Here is a 25060-nt window from a genome sequence, read left to right as displayed (position 1 = left end):
TGTAAACATCCACCAGTTGGAAGGTTAAAGATCATTTTTCATATTCTCATGGGCAGATTATTAAAATTGCATGAATATACATACTGGCATAGGATCTCTGAATGGAATGTTTTATAGTAAATAAGTAGAAGTGGATAATTAGGAGTCTGGGTTCCTGGTTGGGGTGGGGATGACTGATTTCCTTGGGACTAACATATGGGTGTTTTGTGTTGTTGATCGTGGAGAAAAGAGAACACAGAAAGAGGATTTCATGGAGGAAGATGAACACGGCCAGAACAGAGTTCTGCCTATATTGCATTTGTGAAGGCCTTGTGGGGGGACCGGTACCCTCAGAGCTGTGCATGCTGCCCTTAACCCCGCTCTCTGCACAGCAGTGACGTCCTGGTTGTAACGGCGGTGGAAGGGACACAGGGCTGCTTTCTCTTAATCATGTCCTCTGTGCAAACTGGTCTAGGGGCCTGCTGTCCAGCCTCCCCACTTCAAGTCAGTGTTTGCCTGTCTCCTCTCCTTTCCCCTTATAGGATATTTGGTCTTGGCCTGAACACCTCTAGATGCTTAGTTCATGCCAATAGGTCTTTGATGTATGGTGCTATCCAAAATGCCCATAAGATATTTGATCCATTTACCTGATAAATTTGTTGTTGTTTAGTTACTCAGTCATGTCCAACTCTGCAACCCCATGGACTGCAGCATGCCAGACTTCCCTGTCCTTCACTCTCTTCTGGAGTTTGCTCAAACTCATGTCCATTGAGTCAGTGATGCCATCCAACCATCTCATCCTCTGTCATCCCCTTCTCCTCCTGTCTTCAATCTTTCCCAGCATCAGGGTTTTTCCAAGGAGTCATTGGAATGAGTCATTCCAATGAGTCTTTGAATCAGGTGGCCAAAGTTTTGGAGCTTTGGCATCAGTCCTTCTGGTGACAATTCAGGGTTGATTTCCTTTAGGATTGACAGGTTTGATCTCCTTGCTGACCAAGGGACTCTCAAGAGTCTTCTCTAGCACCAAAGTTCAATGCTCAGCCTTCTTTATGGTCCAGCTCTCACATCTGTAGATGACTAATGGAAAAACCATAGCTTTGCCTGATAAATAGTGGTACCCCAAACCTCATTTCTCACACACTATTTTAATTGTGGTTGTTTTGGCTGAAGCATTCTCATGAAGGAAACCAGACTCAATGTGATTAGAACATTTGTTTTGTCCTGTTCTCAGGACCATAGTGGTTACACCTGGAGGAGATCTCTGGTTCCTGTTTTACAGGAAAGGAAACTTCACCATGGAATGAAGTGAACAGTTCTGGACAGATTGGGGCCACAGTCCAGACGTGCTGGTCATTCCCATATGATGCTGCTATTTTGGTGGTGCTTCAGAACCAATAACCTGTCTGTCACGAAAAGGGCCAGGTTCGATATACTGAACCTTTTATTTCAGTTTCCATTTGGCAAGAATTGTGAAGGTCTTAACTGAAACAGTACTATTAAACAAGGCTCCAACTCTCTCCATCCATCAAATCTGAAGCTATTTCATTAGGGCTACTACTGAACTTACTCAGGAAACCTAATCAGCAATAAAGAACCTGACTGATCAGTGGAATATGAATTTTACTGCTGTGTGGAGACATGGGTTTATGGTGCCATCAGGGAAAATCAGGTCTAATTGGGAAATGAGTGACTTACAGCCCTCCTTGCATCATTCCTGCTATCCATGCAGGCGCCACGCCAGAGACTGCTTCCTTTTAGACTCAATCTGATTTTTAAACTTTTCCTGGATTTCTTGTTTCTCTTAGATCCTACATCCGGCATAAATCTAATGCGTCTAGCATATTTTTTGGCTCCTTAACAGTTCCTGAGAAATCCTGTTCTTCTTTTCTTTTTTTTGGCTGAAGGTTGTGAAAAGACCAAAATGGGCTGAGGAGAGACATTTAGACCATGTATAAACTGCAGTTCAGATTGTCCATACATGCAGAAGGAAGAAAGCCATCCATCAATACTTCAACACTAAACATGTAATCCTATTTCAATTATATGATTTTTTTTTTTTTAATCCAGAGGAAATCTGGCTCCTAGATGAGGACTCCAACTTTCCCTGTCCTGAGAGAAGTTGTTGGTGAACGCTCCACTGGAGTACACGGGATATTGCTGCCGCAGCTGTGAAAGGAGCCGGAGGAAACTGACCAGAGAACAGGTCCGTTTCCAACACTCTGTCTTCTGTGCTCACATCAGAGTGGGTCTCCTATCAAAGTGGATGTGCTCCTGAGCAGGGCAGCATTATCAAAATGTCCCTTTCCTCTGGCACGCTACATCTTCAGATGGCTTCTTTTGTGCCTCATCCAAGTCCAGTCCCTCTCACACCAGTGGGTCAGAAAATTAGGCTCATTTCTTTTGGAATCGGTTGTTTCCCACTGCGTAGACATATGGTACCTGATATTGCGTTTTACAGTTTACATCAAGAAATTTCTATGTCCTGATTCATATGTTTTGTGTTGGAAAAGTATGATGACTGCATTATACTGATGGAAATCATTGCTAAGAGGCACAAAACCCGATTTCAAATTTTGGACAACAAATCTATCTAATTAACCTTGGTGGATGCAAAAATCTTTGGGTAAAACAGAAATGTTTTCCTCTGGTGTGGAGCAGCTGAACATGTTTTGAAATGAAGTGGGAACAAAAGAGAGACTTCCAAGTGCGTCCGGAAAAGAAGATTTGTTTTACACAATCAGACTCCAAGGAGAACCTCTGAGAACAGACTTGGTCATCCCCAGAGATTTTGAAGTTACTGGCAGCAGTCAGGTCGAAACAGGACATCTTATTTGGGAAATGCACTTAAATATCTTCTAATGTAATAAACAGGCAGGGACATTTCTCCCAATCTGACATGTACCGTTAGAAACTGCAAAGGGAACCCCTGCAAAATGCAGGTGACGGGAGTCAAATCCAAATGAAATACCAAGTCTGGGAAACCGAAGCCAAGCACCGAAATGTTTAGTCAGTGGAAAGTGCACATGCAGACCCTTCATGAGGTTAGAACTGACTATTAGAGCTGAATGGAGATAAACCAAATGGTTTTCTAAGAACGTTGATATCATGCGATTTAAATATTTTTAAGTTTTTTTATATTACAGTATAAAAAGCAACAATAAAAGCAATAAAAGAACATTTCCCTCCTCCTGTAGAATCACACGAGATTTTAAAGCAAAAAAAGGTACTATCAAATTAAACTTCAAAACAAAGCAACCAGGATTGAGAAATACCATCCTGGTCAGACATGCGTGTTCAGCCGTGTCTGACTCTCTGAGACTCCACGGGATTCTCCAGGCAGGAATACTGGAGTGAGTTGCCATTTCCTCCTGCAGGGGATCTTTCTGACCCGGGGATCAAACCCCACTTTCTTGTGTCTCCTGTATTGGCGGGTGGATTCTTTACCACTGAGCCACCTGGGAAGCCCTAGGAAATAGAATTTTTAAGCTCGACATTAGTAGTATGAAAGTAAATTGAAAAATAGAGTCGTCTGGCGTTGAAAAGCTGTTTCAGGGGTTGGAGGGACTTAACTCCAGTTTCTGCTCTACTAAAGAAGTTATTCTGCGATCTTCATTATATCACTTAATCTTTTCAAGTCCCAGGTTCCCTATCTACAAAATTAGGGTATTAAGACCCAGTGCCTTCTGGCACTAGTATTTTCCTGATTTTTGAGATGTTATATCGAACAAATATTGGCTCAAATTTAAGGAATCTCATAGAAGAACTTTTTATGAGAATGGGGTAGGAAGGTTGGCCTAAATTATTTAGAAATCTGACTTCATATTTATTACACATCATTTTGAAGGATAAATTAAAAACTCCTGAAGAGAAAGAAATTGTTAGAAATTATTTAACTCATTTAATTTACATTAATTATGAATTCATTTGTTGTGTGCTGGTATAAATGAACCACCAGCGGAACAAGTACCCCACATTTTACGAATATTAACTGATGGGAATATTTCTTCAAACAGACTAAAGAATCGAAAGACCATCCAAAACAATGTGGATACAGCTGTCTTTCTGCAGTCTCTCTGTCTTAGTACACAACCAAGGACTTATGGTGAGGAATGTGTCCTCAAAGATACCTAAATTTAGGGCAAATTTTTACCACAGAGATGGAGGAAACAAAAAGCAAGACGTTTTTAAGTATAATAGAAATATCCTAATTATTAACTTCTCTGATAGTATTTCTGTCACCTCAAACCCTTGACTTTCATATGTGCTTGATTAGTACCTAGCAAAACAGTGATACTAAATGATTTTCCACCTGAGGCTTTTCGTCTTCCTCTTCAGTGAACTGGTCTGTAAAAAAATATGGGAGCTGTTTTGCTAGCCTTTTGCTTCTTCCTTTGACTCAGCAGATAAAGTTTAACTTTGGGTGTGTCCTCACATATTTTTATCAAGCATGTGAAAAACTTCCTGTTACAGTTTTCTGACCAGGAGAAGTACTTTTTTTCTTTTTTTAAATTCTGATTTCCCCCACACACAACCCCCACCCCAAGCCCCACACACACCCCATTTGAAGGGAGATCCATAGGCGTAGTTGTGCTGGACTTTCTCCACTGCCAGTGGAACAACTCATCTGATTGGTGAGTTTGGAGAAATCTAGAATTTTCTCTTAAAAGGAAGCCTGGCTATAGAAAGTATACATTTAACTCTGTTCCTTCAAACTTCCAGTGTTCTGAGGGTTGCCTGTACCTGAATAAGTGTTTCAAACCGGAATTCAATTATAGGAGGCCCACTTTCCTCCTGAGTTAAGTCATATCCTTCAGCCTAAACTTTGTCCACAATAAAGGCAAAAATTTGGTCTCCACCTACTTTAATCTTTTGTATTGTTTCTTAGTTGGTTAGGAAGACAGTATATTTTTAAAAATTAGATCCTCTTAATGATTCCTTAAAGTATCTATATACTCCTTCGTGAAAAATTGGAAAATAGAAAAGATGAAAAAGTCTTATTAGATTCCCAATTGTCTAATGTTTATGGCCATGCTGTGAATACAGACTAATCCTCCAAATGAATTATTAAATGACATGCTTTTAAGGAATAAGAAAGATGCCTAATTCTCTATGGATTGTCCTGGTTTAATGCAATTTGGCAAATAGGAACTATGGAATCAGCCAGACTTGAGTTTTAAATACTGATACTATAACTGAACAGCTGTACAGTGTTGGAGATGACTCTTGATCTGAACTTCAATTTTTTTCAACAGTAAAATGAGAAGAATACTAATGAGTCCATAATTAAATGGATACATATGAGGAGATCAATAAGTGTTAGTCCAAACTTCTCTCATATATACTCCTTTTCATCAAAGAAATTGTACAAAATTTAATTATGAACTGTAGGATCATATTTTGGTAAACATTTTCTAAGGGAAGCATTCTTGAGAATGAGATATGACAAATATAAAAACAGGAAAATATTTACATGAATGGTATATTACAGAGAATAGAAGTTTGTCTAATTGAAAGTGTTACTCTTTTTTTGTAAAATTTGCAAACAGCAAAAATAAAAGTCATCTCCAAACTTAATTCTTGCAGAACAAAGTTGATTGGAATAATGCTTTCAAGTGTACAGTTCTTTGATGTTCAAAGACTTCTTACCATTAAAGAGTGTCCTTTCTCCTTTCTGTAACCAGTCTTGTTCATTAGAACATCTTGAATGATTTGAGTTCCCCTGAAAGGATTGCTGAGATGATCTGGAACAATCCCCTCAAATCTTTAGTCCGTCTATCCTTAGAAGAGCTAGTTAGTTTCCTGTGGGAAACTTAATCCCTTCTGTTCACCTAAATTCAGAGATGCTCAACTTTGCTGTTCATCTGAAACTTTTATGAATATTTTTTCAAAATATGTACCACCAGAGATTCTGATTCAGACATTCTGGGAAGGGCTATAAGTATGGATAATTTTTAAAAATTCTCGACAGACAAGTTTGGGAAATAAAGGTTCTTTATTTCACCATTGCTGCAAGTTTTTCAGTTTGTATTGGATGGATTCAAGGCCGTCCAAGAGAATCCCACAGTGATCATCAAGCAGCATCCTGAATTCTTGGCGGAACCCATAACTAATCTTATTTGACAAATTTCTATAGGGTATATGCCAAGATTCACTGCCATTTCTGCAAATTAGGGGGTGTGCCAGGCTAGATTTTCCCTATGTGGTATCCGAGAGACTAATCCAGAACTAATTTTTTTCCCCTGGTTTGTAAAAAGTATTGTAGTTTTACGTGATTCACTTATTTGATTCCATCACTCACCATTGCTTTTCTTTTTTTTTTTTTTTTTCCTGAAACTTCTCAGCAAAATGTTGAATAGAGCTCAAGAATGCCATAAATATTCCTTGACCACTCACCAATAACATTGTGTTCTTTTAGTTACAGACAGAATTTAGTAAAGAGTACACCTGCAATGCAGGAGACACGAGTTCAATCCCTCTGTCTGGAAGATCTCCTGGAGGAGGAAATGGCAACCCACTCCAGTATGGTTGTCTGGGAAATCCCATGGACGGAGGAGCTTGGCAGGCTACAGCCCATGGGTTTGCAAAAAAGTCAGACACAACTTAGCGACTACACAAATTCCCACCTGGTTTACTTTGCATGTGGATAAAATCTGGTTGGAGGTGGTGGAGGCTTATTCAAAGTCTTTCTCCAGATTTGACCTAAATCCTATAGGGTTTAGACCTACAAGGAATTCAGCAGCGTGGAGAAACAAGAGACAGCACATCTGGTGAGCTCACAAGATGGACCTGATATTGCCTGGCAGTCTGGATTGAGGGATAGTGAGGAGGGTTCGCTTTTCAAGGTAGGATGTGGTCGCTCCATCTTGCTGCTGAACACAGACACCCTTGGAGGTGGTGGCTCTTCAGGGAGGTATGATTAACTGAGCAAGATCGTTCTCTGTTGTGGTTTTGGAAGAACAACTGGGTATGATCACTGTGTTTAAAGAGCACATTTGTTTGGTCTAAATACCAGTGTCTGTCCATAACTACACCCACAGTTTAGATTAGTAATTCATTTCATTTCTGATTTAAATGCATTCTCTGACTCTTAGGAAAACTATGTCCGGGGAGGAGAAAATTACCAGGGCATCCACCCTCCCCCCAAAACCTTTCGGCAACAGAAGACTTTTACTTGCTTAGCACATGACTTTAGAGAAACACCCCCCCAAGCTTGAAAATACTAATTTTTTCATTAAAGCGCCAGAAAATTCAAACCAAGAGTTTTAAGCCATGGTTTTCACAGACTATTAAAAGCTCTATAATAAGCAACTTTTGGAATCAGGATGAAAGCTAATTATAGAAGTTCTTTGCCATGGCTGTTTCTATTTACATCTTCAAAACCACAGAAGCAAATATTGTAGACTTTCCTAACACATCAGCATCTTCTTGTCCTTAAATTTCTGACTTCTTTGAAGCTGCTCTTAAATCTTCCCCTTGAAATCCCATTGTGGTTGACTATTTCCAGTTGAAGGACAATTTCCGTTTATAGTTTGTAGTTCAAGTGAAATATTCTTTCCCTATAATACTGAATCTCGAGACACACGCAAATCAGACAAAAGAGCAAAGCCACTGTACCTACAGTGTATGTTATCCAGGTCATTTCATGTGTGTTTAATCTTTCTGTGATCGTTTGCTTCATCAGTAGCAGCAAAATACATAAGAAATATAGTCAATAACATAAAATATCTGTTATGGTATGATCTTTGCCACTAGGAAAATGCAAAGGTAACATCTGGGTTGATTTTTAAGAAAAAGAAAAATTTGAAAGTGAAAGTAACTGTCCAGAGCAAAAAAATCTCACGATATTGCAAAGTCCAGCTGAATTGGATGCTTTGGTTCCAGTCTTCAGAGGCTCTGTAGCCAGTTCACTTGGTGGCAAGTGACTCAGTTGGCTTGGAGAGTCGACCGATTATGAAAGTCTTTCTCTCCAGTGCCCAGCCCCACAGACACACCCAACTGACCCTGAATTAATCAGTACCCACCTGCGCCATGATTCTCAGTCTTGCTTGCACATTAGAATCACCTAGGGAGCGCTTAACACTCCCTGTACCAGGTAATTAAATCAGACCAATTAAATTACCATCTCTGGGGGGCGTGGTCCGGTCATAAGCACCTTTTAAAATTTCCCAGGTGATTATAGTGGGCAGCCAAGATTGTAAAACCACAACTCTTTGTCTAGAGAGCATCCATCCATGAGACTCTGATTACTTTGGCATTTCTGTTTTTTCATTTTATGTAAAATGGGGTAATAGGCTGCCTAGCGGAGAAGGCAATGGCACCCCACTCCAGTACTCTTGCCTGGAAAATCCCATGGACAGAGGACCTGGTGGGCTGTAGTCCATGGGGTCGCTAAGAGTCAGACATGACTGAGTGACTTCACTTTCACTTTTCACTTTCATGCATCGGAGAAGGAAATGGCAACCCACTCCAGTGTTCTTGCCTGGAGAATCCCAGGGACGGGGGAGCCTGGTGGGCTGCCGTCTATGGGGTCGCACAGAGTCAGACATGACTGAAGCAACTTAGCAGCAGCAGCAGGCTGCCTAGAACTCGGAGAAAGTGTTCCATTTAAAAAAAAACTCTGACTTGGACAAACAGACTTATAGAAAATGAGCAAAAGACAAAATGTCTACCAAAGGTTAATAATTTCATAAATCTTGATTTTGTAATTGTACATTTTTCTAAAGGCAAAAATTTTATGTACCCATTATATATTATGGCAATATTGATAAAGAATTTAATTCTCAATTTCTTTGGGATTGTAGGAAAAAAGGTATTTCTAAAAAAGTTTTCAACTGAGTAGAGTTGATTTACAATGTTGTGTTAGTTTCTGGTGTACGGCAAAGTTATTCAGTTACATATATATTTCATATTCTTTTCATCATTAAAGGATATTGAATATTGTTCCTTGAGCTATAAAGCAGCGCCTTGGTTTTTATCTATTTTGTATATAATAGTTTATATCTGCTAATCCAAAACTCCTAATTTATCTCCCCATCCCCTTTTCCTGTTTGGTAACCATAAGTTTGTTTTCTGTGTCTGAGTCTATTTCTGTTTCGTAAACAAGTTTATTTGTATCATATTTTAGATTGCACATATAAGTGATATCATTTGATATCTCCTCACTTCACTTATTTCACACAAACAAAAATTTCTTTTAAAAACACATGCAAATATCTATTCTAGTGTCTGGCTTACTAGATACCCCAAAATATTACTATTGCTATTATCTGCTAGGAACTCTTCTTTTCCTAGGAAATACTTCCATGTGCTAAACTGGGAGATTCCATGTTCTTACAGGATCCAAACTGGCCAATTAAAATTCTTTTTCCTCTTCACTGGTATATGAATGGATATGTGATCTAAATCAAGCCAATTAAAAATCCTTTCTGGGTTTTCTGTTTGCTTGGATTTTGGGGGGTGTGTGTGTGTGTGTGTGTGTGTGTGTGTGTGTATTTTACTGAAACTGAATGATCCAGTCCCCTTTTAGTTTGGGAAGCTATGACACATAGAGTTTAGGAGATGTTGATGATCAAAGGCCAAGTCTCTATAAGAAAATAAGCTACTGCCATGTGAGAGAGACTGAAGCAGAAGCAAGAGGTAAGGGATGTTCTGGCCTAATTTTATCCTGTCCCTTCTTCTAACTTTTAATAAATGTATTCTTTGGATTCCACGAGCCAGTGAGGTATTTCAATTTGCAACCTTAACTCGAAATTCACAAAATTTTTCTTCTAGCTTTTCCTGTTCTTATGTATAGTCATAAAGTTATGAGAATCAAAGACCCTAACATATGAACAGAATCTGATGAAACCTGATAGATACGAAGTGTTCTTCAGTAGCGATTTCTGTTTTCTTTTCCCAGCCGACAGCAGAAGGGAAGGAGTTTTCAAAGATGCGCAGGACAACAGCAGCCAGAAATAAGAGCTCCAGTCTGATCAGGTACAAACAGAAAAAGCAGCTCTAGTGTCCTTGCTCACTGCTGAGGCCTTCAGTGGGTCCCAGAACCAGGAGAATGTGAATGCCTGGTACATTTCTGTGAAGTTGGTCAGACATGCTAGAGACTGTAGAATACACCTCCCCAAAATAAAGAAGATGAGGAGAATATGTTGGGAGTAACTAGTAAGACTTGGCTCAGGTTAGAGAAAAGCCAAGGTGTTCACATGACAAGAAACGAATGCATTTGAAGGGCTCAAATTAAACTCCTTCCATGTATCAGAGCCAGCGATCTCTTTCAGTACAGGGCCAGATAGTAAATATTTTCAACTTTGTGAACCACATGAAGTCTTAGTCACATGTTTTTCTTGTGTGTGTGTGTGTTGCCGCACTTTAAAAATGTAGAAAACATCCTTAGCTCACGTGACACACAAAAGCAAGTCTTGGCCCACAGACCACAGTCTGCTGACTTTGAGCAATGGCGTACGGTAGGAGATGACAGTCAGGTGTCTTTTACAAAATTACATAAATTTACATAAATTAATGGGACAGGTGTATATGTCTGCATTTCAAGTCATCTCAGAACTACACTCCCTGTCATTTTAAATAATGCAATCATTGGGGATGATTCGTGTAAATGTGCCTCTACTTATAAACTGGATTTCTCAGGAACCAAAGTGGTAAGTGTGGAAAGTAGGACTCATACACATCTGAAAGAAAAGTAAAAGCATGTCACAAAATAAGAGCTGGTATTTATTGTGAAGTTACTATGTGCCAGATAGCGTATATGTAGTCGCTGTGGACTGAATTGTCTTCTCCTAAAATTCATATGCCGAAGCCCTAAACCCTTCTATGACTGTATTTGGAGCAGGGCCACCTAGGAGTCCTGTATTTTTATAAATAGATCCTTACTGACTAGAAATATTTAAGAGAATGTTAGTCGCTCAGTCGTGTCCGACTCTTTGTGACCCCATGGACTGTAGCCTGACAGGCTTTTCTGTCCATGGAATTCTCAAGGCAAGAATAGAGGAATGGGTAGCCATTTTAGGGATTCACTATTCCAGGGATCGAACCTGGGTCTCCTGCATTGTAGGCAGATTCTTTACTATCTGAGCTACCAGGAAAGTAATAAGGTTACAACGGGCTCACAAAAATGGAGCTCTAGGTCATTAAGACTGGCGTCCTTCTAAGAAGAAGAAGGTACCCCAGGAGTGTATGTATGCAAAGAAGAGGCTGGATGAGATTGCAATGAGAAGGCTGTCTGCAAGCCAGGAAGAAAGTCCTCCCTGGAAACCAACTATGCTAACACATTGACCTTGGATTTCCAGCCTTCAGAATTGTAAGAAAATAAGTGTCTGTTGTTTAAGCTACATGGTCTGCAGTACTTTATTGGGGCTGCCTAAGCAGACAAATACAGCATTATTTAAAATAAGTTAAATCCTAAGATATCCCTGAAGGAAGGTGTTATTGTTATCCTTACAGAGAAAGGTTAAGTAACCTTCCAGTCTTGTCTAGTTAGTCAGTGGCAGGGTTGGGATTTGAACCCAAGCAACGTAATCCAGGGCTTAGGTTCTTTCAACCAAAGTGAGCCGGCCACACTGAGGCTCTTCTCTGTTTTATATTTAGGATGGCTTCCCACTTAAAGAAACAAAACCCAGAGGAATAGCTAACTAACGTAGAACAGTGGTCCTTAAAGTACTCTAGCACATGACCACCTGAGGACGTCTCTAAATCTTAATCGTACAAATTTCACTGCTTCCAAAAGGAGCAAAACAAAGTGGAGATCAAATAGCCTATGCTTGGGGGAATGGTTTTTGGAGTCGTCCCAAAGGTAGAAATACAAAGCAGATTTTATTTTTCTCCTTATACATAATATATATGCACTTGTAACGTATACCATGGCAACTTTGGTATAGACATTTTTATATAAACCATTTTTTTTCCAAAATGTGATGTATACTAAAGATTGATTTTCCAAAATAAACTGGTCTTCCAGATTTTTATAGCTGTGAAGGGGATAAAGCAGACATACTCATGCAAGCCAACCTTTATTTTGGCAGTCCTTCCTTATGCTCCCCTTCTCTCCGTTGCTCCTGATCTCTGAATTTAGAATCCAGCTTTGGCTAATCCTCAGCAGTGGTACACTAGAGAAATGCTCAGACTTCTAGATTAATTCTGAACTGAATTAAAGTCTAACTGATTACACAGTTGAACATCATTGCAATGATGGGAAAACCATGGCTAACATGGGCAGGAATTATCACGATAGGATTCCCATACTGTCAACACCTGTGCTTACCTGGCCTACAGTTGAATAATCAAACATATAGCCTCCATGGTCTCGAATGGGCTCATCTGATTATTCGGAAAGAAAAATGCCAAACCAGAATGCCTCAGGAGTGTGTGCAAAGATTCCACATACCAAACCAGCCCTCTTTGGAGCAGTAATAGATAAAATGACATTCATTTCACTGAGTCCCCAAGAGCCTGCAATTTTCGTCATACAGAAATGGCTTTCTGGAATGTCTAAGTAGGCATTTTTTATTACTTTTCTATAAAACATGCCCTGAATACTGATGATAAATATCCATTTGAATTATAGTAGAAACAAAGCCTGAAACATAAATGTTAGGCTTTATCATTTATTAGAAAAGGAGAAATTTTTTGAGAAACCTTAATTATGTAAGCCTGACTAACCCAGTACAAAAATAATTAATTATATTATTTTTCTTTCATTCTTATAAGATTGATATTCAAAAATGTTAAATCTGTGACAGGAGTCCTTTGTTTGATGCTAAAAAGAAATGAAGCTGTGTGACTGTTGTGTATGTATGAAAAGACAGGTGTAGCTTGTGTTATTGATAGTATCAACAATAATAGCCAATAGTTTTTCATTCAATGACCAACCCTTAAGAAGTTCCAAAAATGTGTTGAGCTATTTAGCTAGCTACTTAACATATACCAGTAAATAAAGCAAAGAATTCTGCCCTTGGGGAGCTTACATTCTACAGATGGGAAATAAAAATGAGCAGCGAGCATGACAAATAAGTAAATCCTATTGTATAAGAAGTTTTGGAGGAAGATTCTAAACAATTGAAAATGGCCCATGGTGGAGCTTGGTGTTTTGAGAAAATATAAAGTGGTTGGTCTGATGCTGGAGTGCAATGAGCAGGGGAAGTAGCAGGAAATGAAGCAGATGAGATGGAAGAGGTGGCAGGAAAGATGAGGTTGCACATTGTAGGATGAGTTTCAGCATAGGATTTGACGGAAGGAAGCTATTAAAGGGTGCTCAGTGACGAGGGATGGAATGTAACTCACATTTTAACTGGATCACTCTGACTCGTTGTTAGGAAGACCTTAAAGGAGCAATGGAGTGAAAAGCAGCACCTTTAGGGGGCTTTAGTGGGGTCTGGGGGACTGGAGGAGAGGTGGTGGAGATGTCAATTTTGAGTATAGTTTGGAGAGAAGCCAACAGGATTTTCTAATATGTGAGGAGTAAAAGGAAGAAATACTACTCAGCCCTTAAAAAAAGAAAAAATCTTGCCATTTGCAACCAAGGGGACAAACACAGTGATCATTTTGTAATGTATAAAAATACTGAATCACTATGTAGTAACTTGAACCTTACATACTATTATAGGTCAATTAATTTTAAAAATAATAAATTTTAATTTATTAAAAAATTAATAAAAAGGGAAAAAGATGAATTTATCCATAATAAAATCGCCTTCTCTTTGGCATAGGGAAGGGACATGGAGAGGAGAAATGTAGTTAGTCTTCTCACTCATGTTAATTATGACCACAAGCCCAGGGAACTGCACACCCAAGAAGCATTTGGGCAGCATTTTAGTTTTATGCTATTTTTGAATTCATAAAGAAATGGACCGAAAAGGCAGGGTGAGTGGAGCATTCAGTATTGTTTTTTCAAGGATAATAAGGTTTGCTCCCCTACTCCCAAAAAATGTGTTGATGGATGTGGGACTGCAGCCTATATTCAGGCTGTGAGCCCATGTTCTGTCAACAATGACATTATCCTAAATTATATTGACTTGAACACATGACGCCTTAGGAGAATGGAAAATAGACTTTTGCATCAGCCTAGCAGGGGAGGCTAGTTGCATCACACAGATGAAACTAGAAAGACCAGTTGGAAATTTTGCAACTATAAGACATAGAGTTTTAATGCCATGAATGGTAGATCACTGGAGGGTTTTAAACAGGAGACTAGTATAGAGAGATGTGCTTTCAAACAATTCCTCTACTGAAATGACAGATTACATTTTATACCGATGCTTTTCTTTCTAAACTTTTTTGTAAGTGATCTCCTATCTACTAGATGATGAGCGACAACCAATTGCCTGCCAAAGGAGAGTTGCGCCACTATACAGAAATGTAAAGAGAAAAAAAGTAAGTATTGGTGTTTTGTTTTCTCCAAAATAGTTTCTTGAAGCTCACCCAGCTTCCCATCAATACTTTTGAAAGACAAAACAAGTTCCTTTGCAAAAGATGGATTTATGGAAAGAAGATAAGATTCTTGAGAATCAACAACAGGACCTTAATAAAGAAAGAACTAAAGTTTATTTAAACACTTTAAACTGGGGAGAGAGCAGGCACACACAGTGAGGGTCACTTCTGATAAGATGAGGTATCCTGGGAGAGGAGACGTGGATGCATTGCTATGTTGGAGGAGGGCAGGACCAAAACTTGTCACTTGCACTGCGCTCTCTGGGCTTTTTCTTTCAGTAGGTTAACACACTCAGAGGCCCTTGGATGCAGAGTAGGAAAACCTTGAGGAATTAGTGGCAGCGAGGGTAGTGAGCCCTCCCCCAGCTCCAGCACCTCAACTATGGGTGAGTCAGGACCACAGTGTGAACCCAGCGTCACTTCCTTCTGCAACCACTGGGCTCCCTTTTGGCTGCAGGGTTGAAGAGGAGGAAGACAAAAGAAGGCCATACTGGGGAGTCTGGTGAAGAGTCTGGTTACTGAAGGCTCAGACTGAGGCACTGGAGAGGCCACATTTTCAGAAAAAATATATTTCAGGTTTGTAGTTTACCAATTTTGTCAGTTTTATCTTGAAGATTTTAAAACCTAGGCTGTTTCGCCTACTATCCATGTAATACGAAATAGCTTTTTCATTGGCATGGGAATTAAAAAGAAAATTAGTCTAAGCAAAACATAATTAGAAAGATAAACATACTTCCTTCTTAAGCATATGATATATGCAAAAGCCTAACAGAAAATAGTCTGCCGTCTTTGCTATTCAGTATTATCTGCGTCGCAGCTACCCATTCCCACCCCTCCCTCTGAGACCCATTACAGAAGATAATGAGTTGACTAGATACAGCGAAGTCAAATTAAGCAGTGATATAACCAGCAAGAGTTACATGAATTCTTTCCTTCCCACTCAGCAGATGATTCTCTCACAGGCTCTTCTGCAAGCTGGTGGTTGGACCAGTTTTGGAAATTAATTAGTCAATTAATTGCTGTGAACCTAGGCAAGAGTGCAGCCTAAAGAGGGATCACCAATAGCCTTCTTCTCTCATCCTTTCCCTCTAACTTCCTCTCCTGGGAGTCTGGCAGGGCATAAAGATGGTTGGCATTCTGATTTAAGGTTTTATGTCTGAGATCTTCCAAAGGACCCATGTTGGATGGAGGATCTGCAGAGCTTCATTACAGAGCATCAGCATGCTCTTTCTGATCACCCGGCAGCATTCCGGGTGCATTCACAATAATTCACAATAACTGGCCCGTGTCAAACATTATTTTCTTTCCACTTGCGTAGGTATGCAGAGATTTCTCTTGGATATCTTCTTTTCTAGCATAAAAGTTGGAAAACGCATGAGCAAAATTCCCATCTAAGCTTTTTCTAATGTTCTTTTTTTAAAAAAAGAATAATTTTAAGCATATTTAAGCCAATGTAAATTACATTTTCCCTAAGCACATTTACATACCAAGCTATTCTGTAGTCCATCAAGAAAAATGACACAGTCTACATTTAAAATTATTTTCTACGATTGGGAATGACTGCAAGTTGGTTCCACCCTTATTCTCTGCCAAATCCTGCTGGTTGTAAAGCTCTCGTTTCTGTAAGTCTGTGGGTTGAGAAAACGGGGGATGTTGCTGAAGACTTGAACAGAGAATTTCAGTTACGTTAGCATAACGTTTTGTCATAAGTTTTTGTTCACTTGAACCTAATAGCTTCATCAGCAGTGCAACATGTATCATTTTTGTTCACTTAATAAAGAGTATAGAGAAGCATCTGAAGCAACCTGAATGCCCAACAATGAATGGATTACCTGTTAAATGATGGCACATGAATTTAGCAGCATACTATACAATTATTATGTGAAAATTATAAAGTTCTACAGAAACATAAAAATGCTACAATGTAGGAAAAGGAAGCAGAATAAAAAATTCTATCATTCTGTGTTACAGGTATGAAAAATTATGGAAATGTTCATAGAGAAAGAGAAACTAGCTTATTCATTGAGATGGCACAATTATTAAGTTTCTTCTTTAAAATATTTCCATTTATGGGTCTCCTGATACAATGCACTGAGAAGGGTACACCATCACTTATGGCAGTACCCTTGCATCAAATGCGTCAAAAGTCAAAGTGAAGTTGCTCAGTCGTGTCCGACTCTTTGCGACCCCATGGACTGCAGCCTCCCAGGCCCCTCCGTCCATGGGATTTTCCAGGCAAGAGTACTGGAGTGGGGGTGCCATTTCCTTCTCCAGGGGATCTTCCCGACTCAGGGATTGCAGCCTCCCAGGCCCCTCTGTCCATGGGATTTTCCAGGCAAGAGTACTGGAGTGGGGTGCCATTTCCTTCTCCAGGGGATCTTCCCGACTCAGGGATTAAACCTGGGTCTCCCGCATTGCAGGCAGACACTTTACCCTCTAAGCCACCAGGAAAGCCCAAGAAATGCATAAACTGACTCTAATCATGAGAAAACATTAGACACACTCAAAATGAGGGCCAGTATACAAAACAGCTGACCTATACTCTTCAGAAATACCAAAGCCATGAAAGACAAAGAAGGAATGAAGCCCTGTTCTAGATTGCAGAGACTGAAGGGACATTAAAAAAAAGAAACAACTAAAAGCAGTGTGTGATCCTAGACCAGGAAAAAAAAAAATTGTAACTGACTCTACTAGGATTGGTATACATTGGCTAATTTCAAAGAAAACACATTTCTAAACAGAAATGATTGAAATTTTAACTCACACTCACTTATAAAAAAACATTTATGTAGAAAATTATTAATGATCAAATATTTTGTCATAAAAATTCAGTATTTAAGTATAATTTGTAAATAGTGATTATAATGGTAAAGTTTTAAATTTCAGTATTTTTATTATAAAAATTTTAATTTTATTCTAAGATTTTATTATATTTTTCCTTTGGGCTTTCTGATCTTTTTATAGTCAAAATTGCCTGAAATAAATTACCCTATGTTGCTTTATATTTTTCAGAAAGTTTAATAATCTTTATAGCCCCTGTCAATATTCCAGGAAAAAAACAGTAGTGATCTAACAATGGCAAATAATTGGTCAGATTATTGCTTTTTCTTGGCTTAGCAATACTAAATTTGTAGCATATTAAACTTTCAATGGCAGCAAGGATGTTCTTCATTTGAGTAAAATAACCAGGATTTAACATATTCATGTTACTTGATGAGAATGATCTAGTTGCAGTTGAGCTAAAAACAAAAGAAAAAACATCAGCAGCAACAGGAACAAAAGCAAAGGAAATATACTGATGTTATTATTATTATTATTTCAGTGTTACATGAAGGCAAAAGAGAAAAAGACTCGTTATATTGTAACTCTTTTCTTGGATTGAAATTTTCTGTATACATTGGGCTTGGGATCCAATTTATTCATCTAAATTATTCTTTGTTTTCTAGTCAATAATGTAGCTGCCATTTTCATTTTGCACATGAAAACTGACTTGATTTTACTTACCCTAACAGCAAATTTAATGGGTTAGAAATTAGACTTTAACAAAGATGTCACTCTGCTCTGATAGATTATTTTCAGATCAATGGTAACAAAGAAAAATCCTACCATAGTACCTTACTTAAAAGGTTACTTAATGTTTTGTTTGTTCTTTTGGATTAACGATGATTGCAGAAAAGTCTTTATAGCCCAGAATGACAATTATTACAGCTGTGATTGATTCGACAAGTTTAAAACTGCACCCTGTTCTCATTCAGATCATCTTGAGGCCACCAACTCAGATTTGTTGTCCAGAGTTAAGAGCTGGCCATGGTATACAGTGGAGATACTTTGATCACCACAGGAATTCAGCTTCTGATTGGGGCCTTGCTGTGTTCTAATCAACCAAACTAATGAACTATATACACCGTACATTTATCTAGTAGGAAGACTTGGATTTTCCCAGAGCCAGTGGTAATCAAGTTTGCCACTATTGTTCATATTTGATCATAAGAAAATCAAGTCTATTCATGCCCATATTAAAAAAAAAATCACTGATTCCATGTATATATATGCCTGTCATTTACTTGGTTGATGTAAATGGACCCCACCGAGTTATACAATATTAACCTCCTTCAACACATAGTATAAAGTGCAAAACTTTCCCTGGAATCCTTCCTCTCTTCAATGACATTTTTTTACACCTAAACTTGCATTTGTTCATGGTGGCATGAAGAAATTGATTACAGCTAATATTTATATATAATTCTGTAAAAACATACAAACTATTACTTGTTTTCTGGCTTGAGAGTATATTTGACTTTCCCTGGTGGCTCAAATGGTAAAGAATCTGCCTACTATGCAGGGGGCCCAGGTTCGATCCCTGGGTTGGGAAGATCTCCTGGAGAAGGGAATGGCTACCCACTCCAGTAGTCTTGCCTGGAGAACTCCATGGATAGAGGAGCCTGGTGGGTTAAAGTCCATGGGTCACAAAGAATTGGACATGACTGAGCGACTAAAAACAACAACAAACTCAACAGCTCTTCGTTAAGAAGCTATTTTGTGCCAGGCATCGTGTCATATACCAGAAGACAGGGAATGTGGAAATGGACAAAGGGGATGATTGCAGAGGAAAGGAGAATAACTTCATACTCAACATTTATATTATATCGATTTATCTTGTAGATAGAGTTATGGATGTGGTAAAGCTATTACCCTCAGAAGACAACAAATAGATATAAACGTATATTCCTTGGTTTTATTAGTTAGCCCTTAAAGTATTGAAGCTTTTCCTTCTCTCTTGGTTCATAGAGACCACTCTGTGAGATGGATTGAAACTGTGAGAAAGTACCAAGTAATCCCTCCACAACCGTAAGTACTACAAGACACTCTAGCCCATGGACTTAACGTATGTATATTTTTCCAGAGAACTAGAATTAGAAAGGATAGGAAATTGTGGTTAAATGAGGCTAGAAATAGAAGGTAGGGTAGATTTCAAAGTAGGAAGTGAGGTTTTCACATTAAGGTCTTGGAAGAGACTCTTATAGACAAAGCAGACAAAATCCTTGCTCTGGAAGATTTTACATTTGAGGTTTAATATTACAATCTGACTTTGCCATGAGACAGGGAGTAGTTTTGCAAGTTGTTAGATATTCAGTAATACATGGAAAATAACTGAAAGCTTTTGCAAAGTGAAAGGGTGACCATTGTAAAAGATGCAATATTTTGCGCAGTCAATAAAAGTGATATGAAAGAACGGAGCAGATCACAACAGACCCAACGACAAATGAAAGCCCATCCGTCTATCCCAGCTAATAACTGAAGAACAGGAAAGGAGACAAAGTTGATGCATAATGGGTAAGTAAAACAGAATGACTTAATCATCAAATAATTTTAAAAGATCATGGGGAAAATTGATGAAAACTAAGAATTCTTTAAAAAATAATAAATGGTTTAACTTTGCTTTTAAATAATAAATGAAGTATGAAATCTTATATCTCTATAACATAATATTATGAGAAAAAATAAAAGCCCAATTCATCTAACTAACATTTGATTAATTTGATTCTTAGAACTAACATATTATAATCTTATTTTTATTAAAAGTAAAATTAACTTATTTTATAATTTACAACTTTTTGACTTTTCATGAGAAAGTCTCAGTAAAACCATTCCTCAGCCCACTCCTCAGTATTAACTGTTACATCAGACTCTGTTATATGGATTTAAGTGGCTTTTATCAAATACCAGTGATCAAGAGCCTTCTTTTTGCATAAATAGCCCTCTCTGCCTTCTAATTTTGAGGTCCACCTAGGATAGAATTAACTTCACTTTCATTTTGGATAAACAATTTGCAGAATTACCTACATTTCCTGTTATCATATTCATTTCACTGGATCCTAAGAATATCTTTTTATTTATGCTGCCTCTTTTGTAATTTATGCACAAAACTATTAGATAAAGTTAAACATTTAGTATAAACATACTAGTAGAACACTAGGACTAGAATAAAGTATTTTTTTTTACATAAAAAGCTATGTTCACTAGAAATTTTCATATGTTATACATTTTTTTTAGATTTAAGGAATAAGAAAGAATACCTGCTACCATTCCAACTGCCCAGCATTTATTCCTCAACAGATACCTGTCTGTCACCCACCGTCCTCCCAGCACTCTCCTAGACACTGAGGATTCCACTGGAACGAAAACAGACAACACAATCCAATCCTCACAGAACTTACATTCTAACAAGAAGTAGAAAATCAAATAATTGTCTACATTTGAGTCTAACGGTGGGTAATAGCGTGTGCGTGCTTAGTCGCTCAGTTGTATCTGACTCTCTGCGAGTCGATGGACTGTAGCCCTCCAGGCTCCTCTGTCCATGGGATTTCCCAGGTAAGAATACTGGAGGGGGTTGCCATTTCCTCCTCCAGGGGATCTTCCTGACCTAGGGGTCAAACCTGCTTCTCCTGCATTGGCAGGTAGATTCTTTACCACTGTTCTACCTGGGAAGTCCAAGTAGTGGTATTATGAAGAAAACCCAAGAAGGGGGTAAAAGAATCTTGGGTGGGAGTCACAAGCTTAAATAAATGGATAAAAAAGGTAATATTTGAACAGGAGTTGAAATAGGTAAGGTGATGCTGGAGATTCTGGCCAATGCAAAAAATAACTTTTAAAAAGGGACCAAGAGAGTTAAGGGTAGAAGGGAAGAGGTACAAACTCTTGTCAGAAGATGCTCTGGTCACTTACATAGAAAATCAACACAAAATAATTCATGTTAATAATAATTCAGCAAATTTCCAAGAATTAAAGCAAGCTAAAAATCTTTAGCACTTCTTTACATCAGTAAAAACAAGTTAAAACACATAGAAAATTAAACAGCATTCATGTGAACATCTTAAATTTAACAGAGAATGCATAAGACTTATATGTACACATACATGCTTTAAAAGCTCTACTAAAGAACTTTAAAGAAGACCTAAATAAGTGGAAAGCAGCATTGTTTTGTGTCAGTTCTCTCCAAATTAATGTAGATATTGATTATTCAATATTGCTAAAAAAAATTCTTACAAGATTTTACTGGGGAATTTGAAAAGCTGATTCTAAAAATTATATTGAAGATCAATGGTTCACAATTAGGCAGTTTTAATAATAGAAAGCTATTGTATAAGGCTTCCCTGGTGGCTCAGAGGTAAAGAATCTGCCTGCAGTGCAGGAGACATGGGTTTGATTCCCTGAGGGAAGATCCCCAGAGAAGGAAATGGGAATCCACTTCAATATTCTTGCCTGGGAAATCCCATAGACAGAAGGAGCCTGGCGGGCTTCCGTCCATGGGGTTGCAAAGAGTTGGACACAATGTAGCGACTAAACAACAATAAAGCTATTAAGACATCACAAAAGTATATTAATTAAAAGAATATGGTATGAGCATAGAAATAGATATTGAATTAAGAATAGATTTGTTCAGCAAATCCTTATATATGTGAGAATTTGGTACACACTTCAGCTGGCATGAAAACTCAATGGTAAAGGAAAGAATATTTATTAAATCACATTAGAAAAACTATGTAGAGAAAAATGACTTTGAGACTACCTCAAAGCATATTACAAAATAAACTCCAAATGGTCTATAGAGCTAAATTTGAAGAGCAAATTTATAATTTTAATGAGAGAGATGACTATCAGTTTTTGTAAAAAGATTTCTAAAAATCATCAGTCAACTAATTTCAAAAGCATCCAACTTCTGAATTGAAGCTCTCTGTTTCTCTACCTCTTCTTGATAATGTTTACATCCAGGAGGAGGTTAGATTTTCTAAGAGAGGGTGTCCAACTCTGTAAAAATAGGGAGAATTGGTTTAGAAAAGGCCAGTAGATTTGGTATTCAGGAACTTGTCTGAAACTTTAGCCAGCTGAGGACATAGCTTTACAGGGAGTTCAGCTCAGTGCTCCATGATGACCTAGGTGGGTGGGATGGGGGTAGGTGGGAAGGAGATTCAGGAGGGAGGGGATTATAAAGCAATTATACTCAAACAAAACAAAACAAAACAAGGAATCCAAAGCATTTTGGATGTTCTATAGGTGGGCTCAGCTTGACTAAATATCTGGTAACAAACAAGCATTAGTCAGCAAGCCATTGAGAAATACACAACTGTTGAGTTTATTTTTGTTTTATTTAGAGATTCAGACGAGCTCCTGAGCCAAAGCAAAACTTGGATCCACTTTGGATTTTGGTCTCTGAGTTTAGATTCACTCTTTTGTTTTTATGAAAGATTCGACGGTACTTTTGACAATCACTGGTTTCCCCCAGTGTCCTAACTGACATTATCTCCCTTCACAAAATAGGCTCTCAAAGCTAGGCTGTGGTTAAATAACTCCTGAAAACACAATATTCATGCCACTCTTGCCTCCTCGATTACTGCAATGTTATCTTTTAAACATTCTAGAGGGAAGGCTCTACAAACCCAAGATATCTGGTTCTATAAGAGAAGGGATCATAAAGAAAAGACGTTCATAAAGCTATTATTATTTGTTTTGCCAAGGGAATTGATTGTATTCCTTTCTGTTCATGTAATTCGTTCTTAATTGTAAGAGCTTTATTGTAGTAAGTATTTTTCAAGTCTTTGGAATTTAGAAGTAAATACACAAGATAATCCATCCAATGTTTCAAATCATGGGTCAGAGGGTAGGAAGCATTCTGTATATGTGTTACCCTGTAGAGAGAAAACTGCTGTTAATTTACATAAGGACAATAGAGTTTATCTCTAGCAAAAGAGGATTTTCTCATTGCGTGACTGCTTTTGGGAACAGAATTGTAGGGCAGAAGAAGATCAGGTTTCTAATGAACATGTAACAAGTAAATTTGTAATAGAGTTTTCAGAAGGAAAAATAGACTCTCTTTAAGAGTAGTGAGTCTCATGCAACTAGAGTAATCAGAAAAGAAAAGAAAAACTGTAAAAGCTTTCAGAGGGCCCGACTGCCTTCTCAAAGCATCAGTGGACAGTGGATTGGGTGTAAACTTCAGTTTAAGCAGACAGCTTTGGGCTCGGGGGAGTAGGGGGCATGTGGAAGTTTTCACATTCTCCTTGGCTCCATAGGACCCTGTCAAGGTGGAGAACTAGAAGGAACAACATGAGAAATGAAAGGTATAACCATCAAGGGGAGCAATACAGGCATGGGAAACTTTTGTTGTTTTCCCTACCTGAACACAGTCATATTCATATACCATTCATCCTTGTTTGAGTCCCTTTCCTCTGACCCCATCTCCACCTGTGAAAATTCAACCAGTGTTCCTGTCCCAAATCAAATGGAACTTCCCCATAAAATAACTCCCTGATTCATAAAACAAAATTAATATAGTAATTCCCTGATTCAGGCTTCCCATAGATCTTTTCATTTGTTCAGTTTTAGCACTTAACAGGGACTTCTCTTGCAGCCTGTAGCTTATTCTAAAAGTATCATTTCTCACCTACTGAAATTTAAATTTTTGAAGACAGAGAATGTGTCTAGTAGATCCTTACACCTCAAATGTGTAATAACACCTCATTGTGTAACTCTCTACCTTGTAGCCAGTACATTTCAATAGGCGGATACTAAATGAATGGGAGAATGAATGGAACATTCTGAAGAGGAGGAAAATGTCCAAGTGGCTTCTTGGCAGCAGGGTGCTTCTGTCTCCCTTCCCTTTGATCGAACTTCTTTCTTTCATTTCAGACTTTGGGCTGGAAAATGACAGGATCAAGAAAACAGTAGGGATACAAAGTTGGGAGGTTTGTTGAGAGCATGTGCAACTCCATGAAATAGCAGTTTCAAAGATCAAGGTAAAACTTTTTCCCCCTTCAGGTAAGGAAAAAACTGTGTGGTGAGTGGAATTAGAAAGAGGAAAAAGACCAAGTGAAATATCATCACTCATCATGAATGGTATTAAAATAGAACCACTGAGAAGATTATTGAGACAATGACTTTCTTTCCAAAAGGGTAAACCCTGTCAACAGCAGGAGGTAAAAACCGCAGTCAACAGCACTGAGTGAAGGGTAAGAAGATTTCAGGCAACTTAAAGAAAAAAAAATCTTTAAAGATATTAGTGACTCTTTTCCACATTTCCATGAAGGTTCTACCCATAAGGAAAACATTCCTCTGTATTCCACAGCAATATATCTTATTTTTTTTTAATGCAGCAACACCAGCCAACTGGTGAGGTGGAGACACTGAACAGCTACCTTGGCACTCGGTTCTTAATATCCATTCAGAGGGTTAACTGTCAGCAAAGCCAAAAAGGTGACAGCCAGATAAAACAGTTGCAGTCCTCAGGGTGGAAAATCATGTTGCCAGGCCAGCCAAAATATAATTTCTTGTATGTCTTTTCTCTCCAGGAAGTACTTCTGAAAAACACCTTTCCAGCACAATAGTCATCGAATCCAATTATATATTTTTAGACACCACTAAACATTCTTTTTTTTATTTCTTCCATTTCAAGAAAACTCTCCACATCTGGAAAGAACAGCAATGAAGAACAGGAACTGGCGCGTTCATGCTCAGCTCCTACCGGGCATGTTTCGTTTAATTTCCTCCGTTTTTATGACATTTTCCTATGCTGCTACTCCAGACGTTCAATAAAACACCTTGCCACCGAGAAACCATAGGGGAAGGAAAATCTAAAGAAAATCTGACGGAA

At 38.3% G+C, this 25060-nt stretch overlaps 2 long non-coding RNA genes across 3 annotated transcripts in view; one reads left to right on the top strand and one right to left on the bottom strand.

The window, feature by feature from the left end:
* The window catches only part of LOC129643151 (uncharacterized), a 129939-nt gene extending 121909 nt beyond the window's left edge, over positions 1-8030 (bottom strand). Inside the window, exons 1-2 of one of the 2 annotated variants that reach the window (XR_008710117.1) lie at positions 8001-8030; positions 3252-3444 (exon numbers count right to left, since the gene is read on the bottom strand). This is a non-coding gene — a long non-coding RNA (uncharacterized LOC129643151). Of the gene's footprint in view, positions 1-3251; positions 3445-7819; positions 7910-8000 lie in introns of those variants that run through there. The other variant, XR_008710118.1, reaches the window with a different exon arrangement.
* LOC129643150 (uncharacterized) lies at positions 1842-24273 on the top strand. The gene is made up of 8 exons (XR_008710116.1): positions 1842-2182; positions 9878-9954; positions 14267-14355; positions 14870-14988; positions 19201-19260; positions 19623-19746; positions 20467-20681; positions 24100-24273. It is a non-coding gene; the product is annotated as an uncharacterized LOC129643150 (long non-coding RNA).
* Positions 24274-25060: the final 787 nt, after the last annotated feature.

This window comes from Bubalus kerabau, chromosome 2, assembly GCF_029407905.1.
Source record: "Bubalus kerabau isolate K-KA32 ecotype Philippines breed swamp buffalo chromosome 2, PCC_UOA_SB_1v2, whole genome shotgun sequence".
Classification (NCBI taxonomy): domain Eukaryota; kingdom Metazoa; phylum Chordata; class Mammalia; order Artiodactyla; family Bovidae; genus Bubalus; species Bubalus kerabau.
The sequence above is the reverse complement of the archived record's forward strand: the minus strand, read 5'-3'. Positions and strand labels throughout refer to the sequence as shown.